The 17,658-nt window shown below is 34.2% G+C and overlaps 1 long non-coding RNA gene across 1 annotated transcript; it reads left to right on the forward strand.

The window, feature by feature from the left end:
• The first annotated feature begins 8,207 nt into the window (after nucleotides 1–8,207).
• On the forward strand, nucleotides 8,208–14,937 carry LOC141421268 (uncharacterized). The gene is made up of 3 exons (XR_012445877.1): nucleotides 8,208–8,308; nucleotides 10,377–10,429; nucleotides 14,800–14,937. It is a non-coding gene; the product is annotated as an uncharacterized lncRNA (long non-coding RNA).
• Nucleotides 14,938–17,658: the final 2,721 nt, after the last annotated feature.

Raw genomic sequence — 17,658 nt, forward strand, 5'->3', positions numbered from 1 at the left:
CCCACTGACACAATCCAGCTGGCTTTTGTATTCTACTTTTTAAAAACCTTTGACATTGGTTTGTATTAGTAAGTATTGCTACATGTTTTCCAATTTGGAAATCGGTGGAAAAGAGATAGCTTTTAATTATCTTTGAACTGGGCAGCTTAGCAGTTAAACCTAGTACTCAGAGGCTGAAATTCAGAAAATCTGTGTTAGGCTTGTTTTTAAAAAGCCAGCCATCCATTTTCTGAACTAGTATAAAACCTTTTTCATCTGAAATCTCCTTTCAACTTCAGTATATAAAGAAAATCCTCTCCAGAGACTGACCACAATCTCCATTTAGGATATCTAAGACATTTGTTTGAATATTTGTGGTAACATATTGTAACCATGACATAGAATAGCAACATAACTTATCCTCTCAACAAGGAAATAATGATGTATTCACTTTATTGTAACATATTGTTTTAAGATTGTTTCCATAATGCAACATGTAAAGCTTGTTTGAAATATGTCTCTTTCACAATAAATAACATAATTAATAGGTAAAATCTTGACATTTAAGTTACAAAGTTTCATAATAGCCATGAACCTATGATGTAGGTTTTATGTTCTTCATTCTGCAGATGACAAACCTCAGCTCTGTGAGGTTGACAAATTGTCCAAGTTCACATATTTACGTATCTGCACACAGATCTTTGTAACCTTAAAACCATGTTCATGGCAATGCATAAACCTACACACAAGATACAATTCTGTGAGCTCAGGTATCCTCAGAGGAAACTATTCCTGCCTGTTTCCAATTTTATTTGCTTGATAGTAACTAAAACCCACTAGCAGTTAACTAGATCTTTTTACTCCACAATTTGTAATAAATTAAAATATGAATATGGGAAGAGAGAAGAAAGATACTGATATACTGTAAGCAGTACATGGCAGATAATAAACCAGACTTTGTGCGGTTTTTTTCTCACTGAAGAGAGCATGTTGGAGAAGGTATTGATTGTCACGCCTCTCTTCAGGGTACAGAATAGGCCAAATGAAACATATTCCTTTTTCTACAGTGTGCTCTGTTCTCTCTGACTCTGTTTAGGCTTTCCTCTCAGTGCTAGGTAATTTTTACTCATTGTTCAAATTCATCTTTTTTCCTCAAAACTTTTTCACTCAAATACTCCTTGAAAACTCACTTCATTATTATTATTCTTATTTACAATTTTTAGGATACTTATCACTTTAAATATTTTGTGTAGTCATTTCGTATTTGTGAATGTTTTATTTTCCCTTCTTAGGTTATAAAAACCCTTAAGCAAAAGACAGTGCTTTTTTGTTCATGATGTGTAGTTCAATATACTTTATTAAACAGATTCTCAATAAGTTTTTTGAATTTTGACTTTTATAAAGTATACATTCTGTGGATCTTTAAATTTTGTCAGTTTTGAAATTTCCTATGCATTGCATAATAATATGTCTGATTGCTGTCAACTGGTTTACTCAAGAATTCTAAAGCATAACTGCTATTTAATTGCCTAAAGTCATTTACTGAGCAAGTGGAATGGTAACACCTCATTTCAAATTTGGACGCTATCAAAATATCACATTATGGTATTATAATCCCTGGACTTTTGGATAATTTGTAAATAGATTAAATGACAAATTTTAAATTCACGGGATGCCAAAATTTTACCATTTTAGCCTACACTATGGATATGGTATTGTGATATAAGTGCACAGAACATGCAGATTTGTAAGATATCAATTTTCCCTAAAACATAATAGGGTAAGCTAAAATACAGTATGAGTAAGGTATTCTGAGGAAAAAGAAGTGACTTCAGCTAGCAAGACAGTAGAACTCTTCATGGAAAAGAAATAATCCATTTGGGATACGAAGGATGGGCAGAATATTAAATATGGATTAAGAATTAATCCAAGAAGGAACAAGTGAGAAGGAAACTAGGTATGGGTGCCAGAGGCCACTGTCTCCTTTTGAGTCCACTCATTGTAACTCCCTCATCTCTTTTGGATCCATGGTGTTTCTATAGAAGCCTTCCCAGCATCTGTTTGAACTTGTGCTTCAATTGGTCCACATATGTGGTCTTGAGGTGAAAACCATCATACTTCCTATTGGAAGTTTAGTGTCATTTTATTCTGAGACTCCTCTTCTTGTCTTTCCTTTATTTATTTAGAAATAATTAGGACTCCTATTGACATTGCAATGAATAACAGCTCTGTAGTCTCAAATCATGGAGATTCATTTTGAATGTAAGTACTTAATAAGTTATCCATAAGAAAGTAAGAACGCGCATTTAAGTGTCAGTTGATACTTATGCTTATATTGAATTATTTTGTCCTGTTCTTAGCTTTAAGATGGCTATATTTCACAAAGACTTAAATTACTTGGGCCCATTTACATTTCAAGTAGGATCAAAGGAGAAACTGTTAGCTAAATGTCAAATGAGTCTATTTTTCTACACAATCTAAAAAGAGATGAACAAACAAAACTTTTATTCAAATTGACAATATGATTTTATTTAAAAAGGAAAAGCATATTAATAGGTCATTTTGTGGTTTTGAAAAATTAGAGATGGAATTCCAATATATCATAGCATCAAATTCATTTAAAATATAAGATGGATTTAAAATATTTTTTGCACATTTTGATTTCAGTAATTATTTTCTCAGTTATTTTAATCATTCTGCACAGAGGCAGCAGTTTACTTAAAGGAAAATTAAGGGGAAGAGAGAGTTTCAAACATTGAGAACCATTTTGTACAGAGGGTTGGGTTCCTTCTTCAAAGGTACAGCCAACCTTCAGCTACACTCCCCCATGTGTGTGGCTTTCTCAAGTAAGCTTAAGCATTTCTGTGTAGCCATTCCAGAGAGATCTCAGGTAATGAGACAATGCTAATGGCACCAAAGTGATGGCTTCCTCCGCAAAACAAAAAAGGGACAGCAATACACTCGTGTTGCCATAGGAAGCAGCTAATTCCTCTTCCTGCCTATGCTTACTTTTCATTGGTCAACTGTGGTTAGGAGGGTGGAAGCTCTTCACGGTAATTCACACTTTCTGCCTCAGTCCCCATTGCTCTTGTCCCCAGCTGGAGGCATGTTTATTGTGTCAGCAAGAATTCAGTAGGCTCTGAAGTGTGACCCGCCCCTGGATAAGTGCAGCTTAACCTTCTGTGGTGGAGCTGGTGTCAGCGTGGCACAGAGCTGAACTCAGCGTGGTAGTCCATTTACAGAGAATTACCGGTTATTTGTGGCTAGTCTATTTAAGTTCCAGCTCAAAACATTTTCTCTTTAAGTTCTGGCTCTGTAATTAGAAAGTAAAAATTCAGCTTGCTTTTATAAATTGACTTAGCTGCTTCTACTTATTGTTTAAAATTTTCTAATTTACTTCTATTTTTCTTTAGCTGCTGAAACTGAAATTTTACACATCACAAATTATATATTTGATGCCTTTTATTTTTAAATAAGAAAAATCCTTTAGAAACTTTCAAAATTATGCAACGATAGCCTTAATGGTCTTGTTTTTAAAATGTGTTAGTAACATATAATATATGCCATCATTTCAATCTAAAGTTCTCAGTGAATGCTGGTAAACACTGGTTTTACCTAAATTCTTGTCCTTGTTTATTTACAACAGAAGTAAAATCTCATATAAAAACCATATTGACATTTCAAAGCTTCTTCACCCATATTATTTACACTTTTTGGTTTACTGAGTTTTATTAAAACTAATCTTTTGATCTTTTGTTTAGCATCTTAAAGTTATTGAGCCAAAAAATATGTAACCTTAGTATTCCATAATTATCTCTTAGAAGATTGTGATACCCAGTGGAGCAGTATGTTTTGTGAAGAAGAGATTTATTACAGTTTAATAAATAATTTATAGTTGCATTTCTTATTGAAGAAGAAAAAATTTACAATACCTATATTGAGGTACTGCATCTTTCTCTCTGAGCTAAGGTGTGATGATTATATTTGTTAGGAAATAGAAAATTACAATAAAAATACTGTGGGGGGGGGCTGGAATATTTCTCAACTATGAATCTTAAAGGTATTTTCAAATATCAGTTATAATTTCACTGAACCATTGCTAGTGTTTTATTTCCATGCGGTCAAACTCATGCCATGCAAAGAAATAAGATAGTATTAAGCTGCTTATTTTCTTAATTATTGGGGGAAATTATATTAATAATATAAAAATGAACAGTTATTTAAAAATCATTTATAGTGTGTCCTGGAGCTCACTTTGTTTCTGTAGACAAAGCAATATATTTACTGGGGTTATACAGTCAGTCCCAGTGGTGGGCGTTTTTCAGACTGTTATGTCACCAAGTGTGTAAGCATATTTTGTCATCTGTGTGACCAGCAGTGTAGCCAAATGTGACAACTAAAAGTGCAGGTTATCCAGTTCAGTTTGTATTTCAGAAAAATAGATACTTTCCAATCGTTCATTGTGACACTCAAAATTATCCTTGTTTATTTTAAATGCACATTTAGCTATATACCCTGTATTTAATCTCACAACTTTACCAGAAAATATCTGATGTGTTTTTATCTAATTGGTACAGACTAATCTCCCAGATTTTCAGAAGACGCAGAATAAAGAGTGAAGATAACATGGGTACCATTCAGAGATCAAGATAAGGATATCCGTAAGGATGCACTGGGTTCAGAGTCAAGAACTCCATGAAGAAGCCAGAATTAACCTCTCCCTCTTTAGAAAACTGATCAAAGATGGCAGAGAGTAGCATAAAAACAGAACACAACAACAACAACAACAACAAAATGCATGTCACATGTCTTCTCCTTCCTGTGTTGTAGAATTGCCAGAAAACTAAATGCAATTCAACCATAAAATCACCATAAAATTCACTTTATCACTGACAATGACTGGATTAAGCAGAGAGAATCTGTTCAAGCAGTGATACGCATTTGCAGTGATCCTAAGAGTAAAAAGCCAAGTTTTTGACAGTTGTTAGGGGAAGTTACATTATTTGGACTTAAATGATTTCATTCTAATTTTAATTTCCAGCTGGTGGCTATAGAATCTTTACAAGATTTAGGTACCGCAGCTCATTATACTGCTGTACACCCAGTGTCTCTCCATGTATTGTAAGTGTTGCATTAATTAGAAGCACAAAAGAGGGAAATGGATGTCAGTTCTGGAAAGGAGCAAGGTAATACAGGTCACTGTTAAATTTAACGACTCAATTTATTGGTGCCTATTTTAAAAGGACTTTCTTTACTCTTGGAATGAATTTTTAACAGGCAGACATGTTTGAAATGCCATATTTTTTTTTCCTTTTTTGCAAATGTCCTTCATCCTTGTCTGATGATGTCCTTTTATGTTTTGTTTTTGGAACCTAGGGTTTAATGCTTGCAAAGCAGGTGCTCTACTGCTTGAGCCACACCTCCAGTCTATTTTGCTTGCTCTGGTTATTTTGGAGATGGGGGGGGTCTCCAGAACTATTTGCCAGGTTGACCTGGAACTACAATCCTGATTTCAGCCTCCCAAGTAGCTAAGATTATAGGAGTCAGCACCAGCAGCCGGCCCTAATGATATTATTAGTTAGCTAGTTGCATAAGGGTTCTGAATACAATAGTTGCCAGCTTTTGTTCCCTTCTGCTATAAAAGCCATGAAAGGAGAAAAATACTCCAAAATTGTTTTGATCCTCTATGAAATATACTTTATGTTTCTGTATTTACACAATTGCTTTTCTGGTATTGTAAGATCTCTCCACATCAATCATTCTGCTCACAGAAATTCTATGGGTCTTAGGTAACTCATACAGTTCTTTGAACATGTATTGGGTAGGTGGCATAGATCAAGTATGCTACAAGCAAATCTGAACCCAGTGATGATATGTGTCATTGTTGTCCTCAATATTAAAGACATAGCCTCTTATTATTAATAAGGACCAAAATACACGTAATGTTAATTATATGTATACTGTTAATAAAGATCTCTCTATATATAATTGATACTGTTAACATTTTCATCCCCATTTTTTGAATCAGGGAACTATCTCTTCAAAAGAAAGGTTCTGACAAGACTTCAGCAAATGATACTTGAGCAGTGCCCTCTACAAATGTGATAGGAAGCAGGAATATATGTGAAGCCAAAATTATAGAAGAAAGCAAAATAAATGGGGGTTTGTTAATAAACTTGCTCTATTTCTGGTCATTCCTCCTATTTAACAGTTAAACTCATGTTAGACTCTTGCAGACCAGTGGGCTGCTCCTATATTCCTCTACCTCACTCTAGGTATATCTCCTTTAACACAATGACCTCATGTAATTACAGTTATTTGCATGTTTGCATCTCTCACTAAACTAAATTGCATTATGGGATAATATCTTTTTTAAATCTTTGAACAGGGCCTGCAAGAGTGCCCTCCACATAGTAAGAACTTGATAAGTATATATCAAGACATGAAGGCTGAGTAGTGGCTCACGACCGTCATTCTAGCTACTTGGGAGGACGAGACCTGGAGAATCTTGTTTCCAGGCCCATTTGGGAAAAAAGTGAGCAAGACTCCATCTCAAAAAAAGCTGGGCAGTGGTGGCTTATACCTGTGATCCCAGCTATAAGGAAGGTAGTGGTCCTAGACCAGCCCTACGTAAAAATGCAAGAGCCTATTCCAAAATAACTAAAGCAAGAAAGAACTGGTGATGTGTCTCCAGTAGTAGAGTATCTGCCTAGCAAGCATGAGGCCCAGAGTTCAGATCCCAGTATTGCAAAAACAAAAACAAACAGAAAACCAGACACAGGTTTCATAGCAGATGTTTATTCTGGACAGGAACATTTCATCTGGTCCTAAATATTCTAACATGGTATCAGCTTCTGGATGGCATGGAAGATCCTAGAACTGTTGAATACGTACTCAACCTTTCTAACAGCTCTTCTACCTTCCCCTGAGGTGGAACACATCACTGCCATATGAGTTCGGCCCCTCTGGTAGCAGTGAAAGTGTACCAAGAGAAAGGGCTCAGGCAAGGCACTTCCAGGAAATGGTACCCATCCCAGCCCTTCCAGACTTCCTGCTGTCAATTTACTGCCTTAGAACTTTGCTCCTTTTTCCCTCTATGTAGAATGCTCTTATCCCAGTTTTTTTTTTTTTTTTGCCTACCTTGGTATGACCCCCTGGTTCTCAGTGTCTTTGTCTCTTCTGCTCCAGTGCTAAGTTAGGTCTCCCTGCTACATGCCCTCAAGAAACTCTGTTTTTGTATGGGATTTTTCCCAAGAATTACTTTCAGAAGAGTTATGAAATGATTTGCCAAGTATTACTTTAAGCAGCTGTTTTCCCCCTACTCAACTGTAGCTCTAAGGGAATAGAGACTTTTTCTCTTCTTCAGTTTTGTGTTTTCAGTACTTGGCAAAGTATCTATGAAATAATAAGCATTCAATAATATGATTGAGGTTCTGTATTTTATTTGTTAATTAAATTTATATACTTCTTATTATAGGTCAAGCATTGTCTTAAGCACTTTGAAATTAATTTAATTTTCTGATTTAATTATTTAATGGGAGCTAGAGTAAGCAGGAGCTGATTTGAAAATTGTTGACCAATTGCCAAGAACTTTTTTCTGAGGATATAATCAGAAAAATGAGGAAAAGCAGGACTTCAGAGACAGTATATCTCAGTGTAGGGCGACAGAATGCCTGGAATGAAATGCCCTGTGACAACTATGTGATCTGGGTGATTGCTTAATCTTTCTGACCACCCTTTTCTTTATCTATATCATTGGGATAATAAGAGTACTTACCTCAGGGGTTATTATGGGTATTCTAGGATTTAATATGTCTATAGCACTCAGAACAACATCTGTCATGGAATAGACCCCATGTGTTTTACCATTATTTTTTATGGGCTACTGCTTCCCTTCCTTCCCTCACCTCCAAATTTCCTCCTTTTTCATATCTGTCTGATTTATATACAGGCCATTGACTCTTGGCCATCAAAAATGTCCTAAAGTTAATTTTACCTCTGAGCATATGCCTAGTCACATGTGTCATTTATTTTCTAGTGACTCCAGTGTAAGTCAGAGCCCTATGCTTACATCAGTCCATTTGGTGCTATTCTAATTGAGATTATACCACTACTACTTATAAGCAAAACGTAATCACTTTAGCTGGCATTTGGACATGACTGCAGGCTTCTTCATTAAAAATCACATGACCCTTTCAATGACTGTATGTACTTTTCTTTTTTTAACAGCAGCAATGAAGAGCAGATTAGAGAAAGTCTTCCACACAGCAGACAAATGGCATCATCTTTGTGGCCTGTTTTATAGAGTGAAGACTACCATTTATTGCAGGTGATGTGCCACTGATATTTGCATGATATGGAAGCTTAGAAAAGTAGATTTATAATGAAATTTAATTATTTATAATAGAAGTTCAACAAACTACAGATGAATATGTAAGTTTGGGGCATAGATATTTATCAGAATAACACAAAAGACAAAAGTTTTAGTGGAAATGATTGATGTATTTGACAAAATAATTTTAGTGACTATTAAAATAAAAATAAAAAAGAACAATGACAAAATATAATTTACTTACATGGTCAAAAGTTATTCTCGATATAGAGGAAGTTCACCAAAATCAAGAAAAATACTAATGACCTAATAAAAAACAATTTTATGGTGGTGCATGCTTGTAATTCTAGAACTTGGGAAACTAAGATAGGAGGATCACAAGTTTGTGGTCAGCTAGGCCTTGTGGTGAGACCCTGTCTCAAAAAATGGTGTATACAGAACAAGCATTTAACCCACACAATACAGATCAAAGGACCAGTGGAGATGAAAACATTCTACTGCCATGATAAGCAAAAAAATTGTGGCCCATTTTCAGATATTGTTATAAAATATTTAAAAAAATAATAATTTCTGGAAGCAGCTTAAATGCTCATAAAAAAGAAAACATTAACTTTGGTTAAAATACTGTGCAACCTTAAAAAGTCTTTAAGAAGAATGAGGAAGATCGATGCATACACTGACAGAGAGTCAAGCAACACCTATTAAGATAAAAAAATTCAGACTAGGAAGTAGTGCTTCCCTTTGGTAAAAAGGAAACACATAAATGCTATTATGCATGTGTATAATTATGTATATGTATACATTAATATATGCATACACTTGCATAGAAAATTACTGGATAAATGCATGAGAAGTTTTTGATAGTGATTGCAAATTGGAGATTTGAAATTGGTGGGAGGCTCACGAAATTCATTTTTTCTATTAGATTGAACAAATGTGTTATTTACATACATATAATTTGGGGAAATAACATTTTAATGCAGAAAAACAGACACACATGTTCTACTATTATGCAGTAAGTGCTTTCCGTTGGATGATTTGATAATATATACCAAAGCCTTAAAATATGTTTATTTTAATTAGCAAAAACTTCTGCATACTTTTTTTGGGAAGGTATCAGCAAAAAATATCTATATGAAGGCTAGTGTAAGCCTAGAAGCCATCAAAATGTCTAATTCTAGATTGTTACATTGATATTTTTAAAATATGATAAAACACTATGCATTCAGTAAAAGTCATTTTTTAACAAAAATATACTTTTCATTTTGTTGTTACATTCTTAACTTGATTAAGAAGTGGTACACTTTGTTTAAGTTGAAATGATAAGCAGATATTATCCAGAACACAGTATGATTTCAATTATGGTAAAATATATATGTAAAAATGGAAAGATGGAGCGACGCATGTAGAAGATATGGTTTGTATTGCTGGGTAATTACATTATTGTTTTATTTCCTTGCATACTCCAAATCTCCTTTCAGAACATACCATATTTTATCATTAAAGTGATTATATTTTATTACCCAACAAAATATATAGTTGTAGAACTATTTAAAATAGAGATAATCTGTCAAAGGAAATTACTGTTCATTACTTTTGCATCTGTTCTTATAAATATTTTTATTAGTATTTATTTGGTAAGGATAAGATTATGAAGCAGATAGGTATCATTTATGCTAATCAATGTATTGTAGGCATATGTCAATATATTTTTATTTATAACATAATACTCAATGAAATTTTATTTTATATGGACTACCTTAATTTATTTGTAGACATGATGTAATGTTTATCTAATTCAGTTACTTAACAGGTCTTTACTATTATAATAATGCTACCAGAAGATATTTGTAGCTAAGTCAGTGTATAAATTATTGATTGTTTTCCAAAGAGAAAATTCTGTAAGTAGGGATGATATTTCATTGTGTATGCAATAAGAATTTTGATTGATATTGTAGATCATACCAGAAAGTTTATGGCAGTTTACAAATTCACATGCTAGTTTTGCACTTTACCAGACAGGTCTTTATTTATAAACTCAGAAAATATAACATTTGTTTTCCAGTGGTTAACCAGTGACTAAGCCAGCTGTCAATGAGAGTATTTCATCATTTTAATGTAAGTTACTTCTCTAATGTTGATTCATAAAATACATGCTGTATATTTAGTCTTTAAAATTTATGACACAATATGAATATATGTTAAAATGTTCAGTTCTTTAAGCCTGTTTTTCATTACTATAACAAAAAATCTCAAGCCTGAATTTTTGAACCCTGCAAGTCCAAGATCTGACAGACACATTGACTTAACCTCTGGTGAGACCTAATGATGGATTTATCATGGTGGGGGCATGTGGGAGAGGGAGAGGTCATATCACCAGACTGGAAGTTAGGGAACAATTCTCTTATAAAACTCTGTCTCATAAGAACCAACTCAGAGTCCCAAGACAACTACATTCGTCCCTTCAGAATACAAACCTAGTGCTTTCAGTGGTCCCACCTGGTAAAGATCCACAACATCTTCCAGCCTCACCACGCCAGAGCCCAAGCTTTCAACATATGAAACCTAGGGGAACAAACTATATCCTAACTATAACCACAGTTGAGAGGGGGAGAGAGAGATAAATGGAAAATGGGTTCACAGCTTGAGATATAATTTTGAAAATAATTTGATAAATCATATCTTAGTATGAATCTTTTTTTTCCAGGAGTTAAATTTTCCTAAGTTGATCTCTTATGTCAAAGAGAACATCTTAATGAACATGCTTTAATAACATTGCAGTATAATACATGTCAGTCAGAGACTTTTATGTTATTTATGATATGTAAAAACCTAAAAGTATTTGCTTTTTAAATATATACTGTTTAATCTTATATATGCTCCTATTGGATTGTAAGCAATATGCATTGCATTGTATGTTCCTATTGCAATGCATCATATTTTAGTAATGGTATTGCAGAATAATATTCAAAGCAATTTAGTTTATGCTCATTTGTGAGAGAGTTAATGATGCTGGGAAGTAAGTAGTGTTAAGAAATGATAAAAGATATATTTTCTTCTTTAATGGAATCATTAAAGACCATTTTGCTTTTGGTACTTATCTAAGAAAAATCAGTTCCTGGAATCAAGAAATTTGAACATTGTTTATAAACCATTATGTTCTCCCATAATAATTATAACTTCATAAGAAGAAGAGGAAGAGAGGAAGGAGAGGAAATGTGGCATATGTTGATATACTTGATGGAAGGTTTAAAAATCATTTAGGAATGTGATGAGTAGAGTTACTTTTCCAATCTTGTTCACCTTTTACTGTTCTACTTGGTAAACCTGGACAAAAGAGATTTCAGCCAATGCATTTGGAACATGGTAGCTGACTCAGAAGAGGACAGGCCATGCTTTTAGAGAGTTTTGCAATGACTGATCAGGACCTGAGCCAAGAAGACCAATGTATTTGGAAGTGTTGCATTTCTAGTAAGGAAACAGAAGAACTGACCAAACATAAAGTTGAAATGCTGTTGAGTACTCTGGGTAAATAGGATAGGTGGTGAAGGAATTCCAGGTGGGGGAAATTAGTCCTTTGGGATCATGCCTTGGTCCTGGCCTTTCAGTGTAAGACCATCCATCTCCAGGTCACATCCTGAAGAAACTGGTGACCTGCTTGAGATGGGCTGATGATTTCAATTACTGTAAAGATAAAGAATTGATAAAGTAGAGAAAATATCTATAAAAATAATTCATAAGTTTTGTAAAATTTTTTATTATTGTTCTGGGTGGGGTACATTGTGGCATTTACAAAAATTCTTGCAATATATCAACTATACCACACTTGAATTCATCCTCTCCCTCATTCTCCTTTATCCTCCCTCCCCCAATTCCTGGAATAGTTTCAACAGATACCATTTTCTACATTTACATAATTATAAGTTTTTGAGAGACATTTTTAAAGGAAAATTTATTTGGGGAAATTTATGGAGACAAATTCTACCAAGGATGTTTTTATTTGATATGGGATGAACATATAATAGTCTCCAGGAATCTTATAGATTATCATTTAATTAACAATATAGAACCTGTACAAATCAAAGCAAAATGCAAGTTTTTTAAAATAAAAAAAACAAGTGATCTCACGTGTGGAAAACTTCTGCTTTTATTTAAAAAAAAAAACTCTTGTCAAACTGATGCTGTGAGTTAATCTGATATTAAATTTTAACATATACAGATAAAAAGCATCTGGATTACTGCAGTTTGATAGTGAATATTCTTGGCTTGGTAAAAGCCTTTCCCAGATCTAAGTACTAAAGGTATTAACCATGCATAGACCTATACATTGGTTAAAATCATAAAATTGTCCTCAAAGTTTCTACTAAATGAAATAAATATGGTTTGCATATTAAATATGGAAGTGATTGAAATTTCCTGGAAATTTTGTAATGTTGAAAACATGCTCTGCATTCTATCCCTATTTCTTCAAGCAAATGTCAAGAAATATTTAATCTAATCATTAGCCAAATGTTAGCTTCAGAGGTGATGAAAAACATTTTGTTTTTTGATGATCTAATTTGTTAGATTTTGTTTTCTGTGTTCCAGTCATATAGATCATTTCAAATGGTGGCTGCTAAATGTCAATACCAAAGTTATAACTATTTATCTTAGGAAAATAGTCAAGAGATTTAGCCATATTAGAGCTTGAAAAAATTTAAATTTTTATGTACTTAACTTTGGCATATCTTCCTTTTTCCCCATTAATTAAGAGCAAAGTAGCATGTAACTTATAACTGGCCAAATTTTTTGAATTTCATTGTTTCAGTGCTTAAGTTAAAACTTGTCCATAATTTCAGCACAAACAGGGAAAGAGGGTCTAGACAAAATGAAGCTTTGTTGGATTATGCTCCCTAATTCTTAGTGTCTTACTGTAACAACATTCTGAATTGTGTATTGGATATCACTTTGCTCCACGTGTGCCCTTTATTCTGGGATCCAAGTTGAAGAAGTGATCTATCTAGGATATGATACTTTCAAGATCAATGGAAAACAGCAAACACACACACACACATTTTTTTCTAAGCAAGCATTCTACCACTTAAGTCTTGTCCCAAGTCCTTTTGCTTTTAGTGTGTTTTTCAGGTAGGGCGCTGTGCTAACTTTGCCTGGGGTGGCTTCAAACCTCAATCCTGCTATCTTTGCCTCCTGAGCAGCTAGGATTACGGTTATGTGCCACAATGCCCTGCCACACAGAGTTTTAGTGTCCTTGCATTCTAAAAACAGCTGCTCCTCTCTCTCAGCCTCTCTCTCTCTCTCTCTGTGTCTTGTACATATGCTCTACCACTGAACTACAACTCCAGCCCCTATCTAAGGCTATTAAGGAAAGCAGTATGATCAATGAAATCTGGTGTCAAAGGATGAAGAGTTGGATGGGGAAGGTTTATTGCGGGCCCAAACCAAAGCAGGAAGAAGTGTTGCAGAAGGAGATTTGATTAACATTTCAGAAGCAAAATTAATAGCAGATGGTTTTCAGGTGATTTCTTTCAGTCTAAGGACTTTATTAATACCCATTCCATATCAGTGATTCCTGTTTCACGTCACTGTACTTGAACCCTTTGTTGAAGATCAGACTGCTAATTCTGAACTTAAGTGATGAATGTACATCTTATATTTGTTATGACCTTGATTCCTAACATCCACCTCTGATCTAAACCTCTTATGCATTCTTTTTCTTTATTTAATAAAAATGTGGCACCATTCACCCTGTTACTCAAGCCAAGAATGCAAATGTCATCAGCAATCACTTGCTTTGTTTTCTATCTTTTCATTAAAACACACCCTCTAATTCTGACTGTTGCAGCTTCAAAATACATATTGTACCTTTCTAGTCCCCCGTACATACATTACTACCATTCTAGTTCAAGCCAGATTGGAAAAAGTGGTTGGAATATAATAGACCCTCTAAAATAAATATTGCATGAATGAATATTATGATATCTGGACTCATCTTACCTTTCCTTCCTACAAATATTTGTAGGTAGAACTCATCCTACCTACAAATATTTAATAGCTGCTGATTTAGCTTTTGGAAAACAATTCCACTCATTACTGTGACCTCTAAAGCCACACATGTTCTGCTTCCTATCCACTTTTTCCTTCATGGAATTTTGTACCTTAGAACTCTTCCTGCTTCCTACTTTCCAAACACACAGTTTTCTTTTCTTTCTCATACTTGTCAACTTCTTTCTTGCTCTAAGATTTTTGGATGTTCGGTATCATGTACTTGAAATCAGATAAGCCATTGCTATCTTCTTTTTGAATGGTTAATTTATTTTTAATTCTTGAAATCACAGTTCAAATTTCATTTCTGCAGAAAGCCCTACCTTAACTCAATCAAAAGGTCACCCCATCATTTCACTTATATCACATCATTTTAAACTAAATTATTTCTGGAAATTATAATGCCCTTAAATTATTTTTATCTATTTTATGATTTTATTCTCTAGCAGAGCATGAGCTCCATTAAAACAAATGCCTGCTTTGGATGGTGACCAGCTGGACAAAAGTTGTGGGAAGAAATTGGGACAGAGGCTGCTTCTTACAGTTGGTAAATGGCAGTGCATTGATCTACAGAGAATACTAAGGAAAGAGTAAGTTGTGGTGGGAAAGTGTTTTGCTATTTTATACTTATGTGTAAGTTTGATGTATCTCAGGACATTTTGGAGAGACTGTATGTGTGGTTCTGGAACTTATAAGGCACAGAAGGTGAAAGTAATTTAGTGGCTCAGAACAGCCCAAATTTATTATATTACAGCTCTGAAAGTCAGAAGTGTGGACCAGCTTGACTGGTGCTGGGTTACATAAGACAAAAGTTAAGGTATTGGCTGTCTGTTCTCCAATTGAGACAGAGACTATTTGAAGAATCCTTTTCTCAGCTCATCTAAGTGGATGGCAGAATCCTGTTACTTGCAATCGTAGGGTTGAGTTCTCCCTTTCTTTCACTTCTATCTGCTGAGGGATTTTCTAGTTCCTAAATGTCCCTTTTCAGTCCTGGCACATGGAGCCCTGGGTCTCAGAACCAGCAGTAGCACATTGAATCCTTCTCCTGCTTGGTATCTCCCTAAAGACCTCTTCTTCTACAGCAGCCTCTCTTCTACCACATCACTCCAATTGAATCTTATTCTGCCTCTTCTACTTTTCAGAACTCGTGTGATTACTTTGGACCTACCCAGATAATACAGGACAATCTCTCTGTTTTAAGGTCAGTTGACTAATATTAATTATATCTGCAAAGTTCCTTCACAGTTGTACTAGAATATTGTTTGATAAATAACCAGGAGATAAGATCTTTTGGGGGTTAGCATTAAAGTTAAGTCTTTAAAAGTCTTTAAAATTCTGGTAGTGTGATGAAATTCATAAGATATATATGCATTTAAGTGACTCCATAGAAAAAAAAGTCGGACCACAAGAAAGGCAGAAACACCACTTGAATGGGTAGGAGACACACAAGAAGAGAATGGCATCTTGAAGTCAGAGAGAGAGCAAATCCATCCTGTTCACATGCTTCAGAAAAGAAGCCAAGTCACTTAAAAATCAAAAAACCAGCTAGAACTTCTGAAAGAGCAATTTCCATAGTGTAGTGTGGATATAGACTGAATTTAGTAAGTTGAAGGATGGCGTGAAAGGTGTCAAGTTGAGCAGGATAGTGTAGAGTACTATTTCCAGAAAATTGATGGGGAAAGAACAGCAAGACGGTGAGGTGACAGTGCTCCTTGATGGAACAATACATTTGAAAAAAAATTTTAAAACAAGATGCTTATCCCTCTGAAGAAGCAGCTGCTAAAATAAACAGAGTCCACAAGACTTGCTGCATTATTTCCTTTGGTAATTCAAAAATATCTACAGCTGCATTAGAAAATGTATTATATTAATTATAGCAACATAACCTTTGGCGGATAGCTTGTATAAAACAAATAAGGTGTCTGTATTGGTACACAAAGTGAGTGCAGTGAGAATCTTACTGCCACACAAGAACAAAAAAGAAAAAATAACAATCTTGGGACTAAAAAGAAATAAACTTATCATATAAGATGCCACATGCATCTGAAGTGCTCATGATGTTATTTCTATGCAGGCACATTTTCTTTGGAGCTAAGCCACCCCCCCCCATTTTCCCTACATTTTTATATTTAAAAAAAAAACCTGATGGTCAGACTCCAGTGGTCCTTCAAAACTTTCAAGGAGACCAGGAAGATGAAAGCAAAATCACACACATTCTCTGGTGTGCGTTTGTAAGAAGTAAATGGGTGCCATCTGTGAGAAGATTTCATTTGGTGCCTAATAACTCTCCATGTTCCCTGGTTCACCATTGCAAAGCTTAGATACAATCGGAAAAGGGAACAGATGGTGTCTTTCAGTTACCTCTTGACTACTTGATCTTTTTGCTAATTAATCTAAATAAAACAACCATTACTTAATCTTTAACAAAATTTCAATCAGATAGGTTTCTGGGGTATCATTAAGAAACTATTTCATTTTGTTTGCATTTATATAAAGCGTTCTGAAGTTTACCTTGAGTAGTAAAGATTCCAAGAAGTCGCAGAAGCATCAACATTAGTCAAAATGTTCTCTTCCTCAAATGCTCCATAAGTGAGTTCTCAAAATTTTAATGTCACAGCCACACCCAGAGACAACGCTCATAGACTGTCTGAATTTTTAAATTATCAAACAGAATGAAAAGCACAACAAAACATATTCTTTATACACTTTATTAGAAATCCAAAACATATTTTGTAGCTATATCTAAAACTGTATACCCAGGAGGTAGAAATTAGAGATGGTAATTTCTAATTTGCCTTAATAATATCTATAAAATGCTTTAGTATTATTAAATCTGTGGGTTTCAAAAAAATATGTTACCAATTTTCAACTTTAAAATTTTTCTCCCTATGTTTGAAAATACTATCAAGTCTGCCTTCATGTTCTTTACTATCTCCATTTTTAAACAATTTCCAAATTGTTAAATTTTAGAGGACTACCTCCCACTAGAAATATATAGTTGGAAATAAGCAACTAATAATTATGAAGTATTACAGAAAAAAACTGAATTTAACCTTAATTACATATATTTATATGGATATGTCACTATAATGAAGTCATTAACCTAAGGGAAGGTGATTCTATTAATACGTATATATATTTATAAAAGTATCTTAACAGCAGTTTGTATCTCTTCCAGCAATGTAAGATAGTTTGTATTCCTTGACCCCAGAATTTCTTCAGCAAGCCAGACAATTTAAATATCTATTTAGAGTAACATTTTTCTTTGTAAATAGCTAGTTGGTGAAAAATTGATTCCTTGGAAG

Source organism: Castor canadensis, chromosome 3 (genome assembly GCF_047511655.1).
Source record: "Castor canadensis chromosome 3, mCasCan1.hap1v2, whole genome shotgun sequence".
In the NCBI taxonomy this organism is placed as follows: Eukaryota; Metazoa; Chordata; class Mammalia; order Rodentia; family Castoridae; genus Castor; species Castor canadensis.